Consider the following 7198-nt stretch of genomic DNA (forward strand, 5'->3'; position numbering starts at 1 on the left):
GAATACAGTGGAGGCAGGAAGGATACAAGGCAGTGTGGGTAATATGGCGGGGAATAAAAGGCAGTGTGGGGAATATGGCTGGGAATAAAAGGCAGTGTGGGAATTAAACTGTTGGTTGGTAGATGTTCAGTGCAAAAAGTATAATTCTTCATATAACATTACGTATTACAGAAAATCTACTGCGCATGTCTTGCACATCTTCTCTAAACTATGCGAAGGTTATCTTGGCCTGTGAGACAGAGAAAAGGGAGGTTGTACTTGCCCCGAGAAAGAGAAAAGGGAGTACCGATTGCAGCCAAGAGAGAAAATTCTTGCTTTTAACCCCTGCAGACGTGGAAATACTTAACTAAGACAAAAAGACCTTTTAAACAATTTATTTACCTGTATCTATGACCCATTTTCTCTGGTACTGTAGGTGAGAGTTAGGCAAGGTATCTCCAGATGCACTAATTACACCTGTGGGCCTTTCATTAGCTCTTCACCTCTATTCTCTCGCCCCCCCTCCCGCCAACAAACCATCGAGGTTTGTAGATACAGGATAATATATGTTGTTAAATCCACGTCTCAGTATGCAATACATCTATAGGTTACTGTATACATTAATTTATAGCTCTTTATGTCTAGGGGAATATTCACTAAGCACTGAGCACTGCATAGGTAAAATAATTGGTAATAAATAATTAATTAATGTGGCCTTGATTGCACTGTGCTACTAACAAAGAATAGTAATAGCAGGTGACCTGCCCTGCCACCAGTGTCCTGCTTTTTGCAAGTTGCAAGGACACCTATCTTAGTCTAGTCATGGCTGAGGTGAGCACCCAGGATCCACGCCTGATTTGGTGTAACAATATGTACATTTTCTTTGTAAAATGGCTGTTTCCCATGGATAACGACATTACTGAATGAGGCAGTCTTTATACATTACGAAGACTGCCTTGCAAAGCAACATGGTAGACATGAATATTTCTTGTGTTATCAATTTTGCTGTGTTGTATTGTTTATGCAGTGCTTAATTTTTCTTTATTTCTTTTAATTGTTTAATGTGGAATCATTCATATAAATGTGGTGCTACACACGATTAGCTTAAGGGAAATGTTTGTGTTGTTTGTTTTACTCATGAGCAAACACTTGGAGATTTTTCGGGTTATTGGTTAATTGTTAGAAAAATGATTTCTGTTGTTTATCAATCCTTTTTGGTGTTGAATTTGCTAGGTGTATGATGCGTGCGTTAATATGTTGATAACTCTTCTTTGATAGAATTGGAGTTTTTCACCAAACCGAAATAGGTGAAAGTGTTCTTGAAAGTTACCCAATGGTGAGTTTGTGATTGTGTTGACATCACTGATGTCTCATTGGCAGCCGTTAATGTGTCAATAACTATCAAACTATAAATTGTAATGTAACCGATAAAGTCAAAGCACACATAAAACAGCCAATCCAGCATGTTATTGTGTGCATGGTCAGACCCTACAAATTAATGTGAATGCAGGAGAATACAAGCCCAAATTACCGAGACACAGGGACGGACTGATATAATTCTGGATAACATGCAGATTTAGGTTGTGGGATCCTTAATGGACTTTAAACAAGTGTCTTTCCTGAAAACTCCCTTCTCATCTTTGGTTAGTATGAGGGCCTGAGGAACAGCCCAGCAAAAGAGATTATCTCCAACCCACTGCGGATCTACAGGGCCGGATTAAGAGCCCAGTGGGCCTGGTGCTGATAATTATGATGGGTCTAATTACAAAATCTTATTGACCAAAAACACTAAAACAGTCCTACCTCCTAAGCGTCATGTATCTGATGGAGAGGGTGCTGGAGGGAAACTCATTGGATGCAACTATGAGAAAACACAAACCCTTTGCTAATCTCATGCTTTCATCTTTCAAGTAAACCCATACCCCCTAACAGCAGTGTCCAGTAAAGCAGGAAGTCTATGGATGCGGTAAAAGGGTGGGCCACTGACACAAATCACATAACCAGAACGGCCGAAAGGGCAAACATACACAAAAAGGGCGCATGTCTGTGTCCCCATGTCTCCCAGTCCCTTAATGTCTGTGTCCCCATGTCTCCCAGTGTCCCCATGTCACTAGGACACTAGGGGACATTAAGAGACATTGGGACACTGGGAGACATGGGGACACAGATACTAGGGAACACTGGGAGACCTGGGGACACTGAGACTCTTGGGGACACTGGGAGACATGGGGACACAGGGTGACAGACACGAGGGGACACTGGGAGACATGGGGCACTGAGACACTGTGATATATGTAGGGGGCACTGGAGACTTGATAAAGACCTGGGTACAGGTCAAAATGTTGCAGTGTCCAATAAACCTGCCTAAAGTTATCACAGTGAGTGCCTGAGATTTTTTTATTTTATACTAGGGGACACTGAGACACTACGGGCACTGAGAGACATCGGGCAATGAGAGACATGGGACACTGAGACACTCTGATACACAGGGGACACTGATACCTAGGGGACATTGGAGACTTGATAAAGACCTGGGTACAGGTCAAAACGTTGCGGTGTCCAATAAACCTGCCTAAATCTATTACAGTGACTGCCTGAGATTTTTTCTTTTATACTAGGAGACACTGAGACACTAGGAGACATGGGGACATTGGGAGACTAGGGGACTTTGGGAGACTAGGAAACACTAGGGACACTGGCACACTACAGACACTGAGAGACACCAGGGACACATGGGGATACTGAGATACTAGGGACACTGGCTGGGAGATGTGGGGACACTGGGAGTGCCCCATGTCTCCTAGCTCTCAAAGTCGCCCAGTGTCCCCATGTCTCCCTGTCCCCCCCAGTGTTTCCATGTCTCTCATTGTCCCCTAGTGTCTCAGTGTCCCCATGTCACCCAGTGTCCCCTAATGTTTGTATCCCCATGTCTTCCAGTGTCCCTTAGAGTCTGTGTCCCCATGTCTCCCAATGTCACTAGGACACTAGGGGACATTTAGAGACATGGGGACACATGGGAACACTGGGAGACATGGGGCCACTGAGACACTAGGGACAGTGGCTGGGAGACATGGGGACACAGACTAGTGGCCACTGCGAGACATGGGGCCACTGTGTCCCTAGTGTCTCAGGGTCCCCATGTTCCCCAGTGTCCCAATGTCTCAGAATCCCCATGTCTTGGAGCTGCTGTCTGGACTCTCTGTGCAGAGCTGCTCCCCCGTGGATCAGAGAATAGAGAGAGGCAGGGAGGGAGATGCCGTAACTTCTTATCACTGCCTCGACCCACACAAACAGCGACCCCTACTGGCCGGCGCTGGTACTGTAGAATAATCTCTGTTTATACTGAGACAGACATTTGTATTACCGGTATTACTGCAATACCGGCACCGGCTAGGCAGCCTCAAATACCTGAGAAATACTTCTGAGAAATACCTGGCAACCCTAAGAAATACATGAGAAAAACCTGGCAACCCTAAGCGTAGTGTGTAAAAAAAAAAATGTAAAAAAAAAAAATTAAAAAAAAAAAAAAAATGTATTTTTTTTTTTAAATCAATGGGCCTATTCCATGGGCCTGGGCCTGGAGCTGCAGCTCCATCAGCCCCTATGTTAATCCGGCCCTGCGGATCTATTTAGAGTATGCGACTCAAACTTGCAAGGCGCTTTATCCTGCTGTGTGGACATTAGGTGGTGCTCATCAGTTTACTTTTGACATCTCAAGATAATGTCCTGATATGTATTTTTGGGTGCTGGAGGGGATTTAGTGATCTAATTCATCAAAAGTGAATGGCATAGCTTGTTTCGTGGGAAGCACCACTGTTATCCGGTGGTATCGTAGCCTTGTATTGAGGCATGCCCTGGAGCATCTGCCTGATATCCCAGGTTTCTTTAATGGTAAGTTACAGAGGGTTTTTGAGATTTCCATCTCATCTTCTCAACATGAAAAGCCCAAGTACTAGGGTCATCAGGTGAGTATTCCCTCTGGTCTGGTAGACCATGAATTAATTTAGACATGTTTGGCCTTAGAGTTCCGGAATTCATCCACTGGGAGAAAATAAAAGGCATACGCTGGTATGGTACATCTTCCTGAGGATAACTCCGATAATCTTTCCAGTGGGTGGAGAAGCTGCCAAGCAATTCAGGATAAAATAGTTTTCAAAGAACCAGGAGTTAAGATATATGGCTGCCGTGCTGGTGTGCTGCTAGCTAACCACCTTTTATTTAGTGTCCCCATAATGACTTCTCCTATGCTGTGAGTGGAGATGCAGAAATATGACATCATGTCATATCCCAGCCTCTGGTTTTCCAGCTACACCGAGCATTGAGATGGAACAGGGATAATAAATGTGTGCTGGTAGCTTGGCCGTACTGATATAGGATGCCGAAAATAAATTCTAACGTGCTGAGCATTTATATCAAGTGTTATAAAATGCCTTTGAATTTTGTTTTTATTTTTCACGTCTTGTAATTTTATTAGTGTATAAACATAGAGAAGAGTCATACAAGTATCTTTTTAGCAGTGGCTATTGGAATAATTCTGTTGTTATGGACCAATTATTGGCTCTGCTTGAACAAGCTTACAATCCATGAATCACTGTTGACACTGCTATAGGAACTTGGTGGTAAGGGTCTGGAAGTCTTGGTAGATTCAGCCATTGTGTGTTAGCAGGTCTGTTGGAAAGGTCTCTGAAGCCTACTTCTGATTTATAAGTAATTATTTCTTACCCTGAACTCGGGTATGCTCGGGTTATTATTTAGCCTTTATAGACACACCATGTGCGACTGATCACTCCTGAAGAAGCAGTGGTGGCCACTTTAACATGTGATGATCGCAGAGCAAAGATTGTGCGCATTAAAAAGCCACCAGTAGAGCTTCAACTAGCTACTCATATTATATTTTGATGGCAAAGCACAATACTAATCTTATAAGATCATCACATAGAAATTCAAGCAAATAGTATAACTTTTACAAGCTAATTAGCCGTACTTATACAGGTCAGTAAAATTCTATATTGCCTATTTTTTAAGTGTATGGTTATTATTTCACACTCATTTTTGATTTTATAATTGGGCAACTGACATTGCAGCATGATAAAATTAGCAGTGACAAAGAACACAACAAAAAAAACCTGTCTAACTGCAATCATACACGTCTCTCACATATTGTTAGTTACCGTCTGCAGACAGAGTGTTCTAAACATTTTTGAGGTATTACTTGGAACATCGAGGGAGTTACTTAACTTAACTGTGTTTGCTGTATCATGTATCTAATGACGGCACACACGCAGAGTGTATGGAACCTGTCTTCTTAATCAAAGAGATATAATTATATTGTCAGCAAAGGGAAGCATTATATACAAGAGAGACTCATAGATTAGATTGGAATGTTATGACTTGGGAAACCTGATCTTTACAAATGTATGTCTGATTGGCGCATCATGAAAGATGCTTTGAGTTAAGATGAATAGTTGTTCCTAAGATGATCAAGGTGACTGGACTGAACACCCAGGAAATGGGACAAGAGGCTTTGTCCGAGAGCTATGGAACCTGGCAGGAGGAACGTTGGGAGCTCACTAAGATGCAGCAGGTGCAGGGAGAAAAAAATGAAATATTAAAAATGATGTCATATGCAGCCATAGGTACCAATTGTCCCAAATTTGCCAGGGCAGTCCTGCATTTTGGGGTACTGTGCCAGCATATACAGGTCACGGGGATCTGTCCGTATTTTAAAATCTGCCAGCAGGGACGGGATACTAGGACCATGCACAGTTTGCTTCAACAGAGCTCTGTAAACAGTCTGCTGGAAGCCACAGGCTATTAGTCAGTGTGACCACCTTCTTTAGGGTCGTGCCGGCATGCCTGCTCTCTTCCCTGCTGACCTCTGTCCCAAAAAGTGGGCATGGAATGTTGATGGGTATGTGCAGCAAGTTTATCCATTATGAAAAAGAACAGTTTTGGTGGTCTTCCTATTTCCTTTCAATATACATTAAGGGAATGCAGAAGTGGGTCCAGACACTTGTGCCCCCTATGAATCCTACACAACTTGTAGATGTTCTAAAGCCGACAGGAAGTAGACAGGCACAGGAGGCCATTTTGCTCTCAGTCTTTTAATTTTATAAAAGAAAAAAAAAACACTGGTATGTTGCTCTAAATAGTCTAAAAATTAAATGCTAAGAATAAAAACGAAGATTGATATCGTGCAGCAGAAAAAATAAATGTGTCACATACACTTAAATAAAAAAAAAAAGGAACCTTTAATTTGGAGTCAACACAGGACATGATTGCACTCTTTATTTTAATTGCAAGGAAATAACTCTTTTTTTGCTGTCTCCGTGGTTGGCATACACCACCAAAAAGACAACAGGGCCTTTAGAGAACTAAATGGCACAAATGAAGGCGGGGTCCTCGTAAACTAACTTGTTTAGGGTGCAGTGACCTCAACATGTGGATTAACTTGAAGTTCTAAATGAAATACATTTTTATTGAAGACGAGAAAATTATCCTCACGATCCACCCGGCAAACATGTTCTCCACATCTGAAAAGACAAACACGTAATTATTAAGATTTATGTCAGTTTTTATCCCTGTCATCATCTATCATTGCTTATGAGATACAACTTGGATTGCATCTCATTATATAATCCTTTAAAAATCCAGGGATGTTACAATATTATGTGGTGTAGAATGACTGGTGGAATTATGGGTGTGACCCATTGCAAAATTAGAATTATAGCACATCTAATGTGATTCCCATACTTTGTATCAGTGAGTCTAGAATTTTTTTAATTTTGAACGATTTTCTTCCTAAATTAAATTTATTGTTATAGATAATTTGTAAATTTGTAGAATTGAAATAAAGCCAAAGGTACAGACAGCCAGTTATAACATAAATATTCTGATTCCGAAGTCTTGGTTTTTCAGACTGATTAAGTTACATGTGATAAAAAAATCAGTTTGATAGTGTAATATTTTATTGTATTATGTTGAATGATAATTTTAATGATTCCCGTGACAAAGGTCTGCCGAACCTGCTGAAATGTCGGGGATTAGTGCTGCCCAGCTGTGCAAATATGAAGGTAGCACTTTGCTTTATTGATCTTTTGCGATTTTTGGGGGTTGATTTTGTGCCTATATTTTGGTTTGGATTTATTATTCTTTATTTTTTACTTTTTTTATTTTTTTGTACACATTATTTATCGCTGTGCTGCATTTAACAGGGTGA

This window comes from Pelobates fuscus, chromosome 6 (assembly GCF_036172605.1).
Source record: "Pelobates fuscus isolate aPelFus1 chromosome 6, aPelFus1.pri, whole genome shotgun sequence".
Classification (NCBI taxonomy): domain Eukaryota; kingdom Metazoa; phylum Chordata; class Amphibia; order Anura; family Pelobatidae; genus Pelobates; species Pelobates fuscus.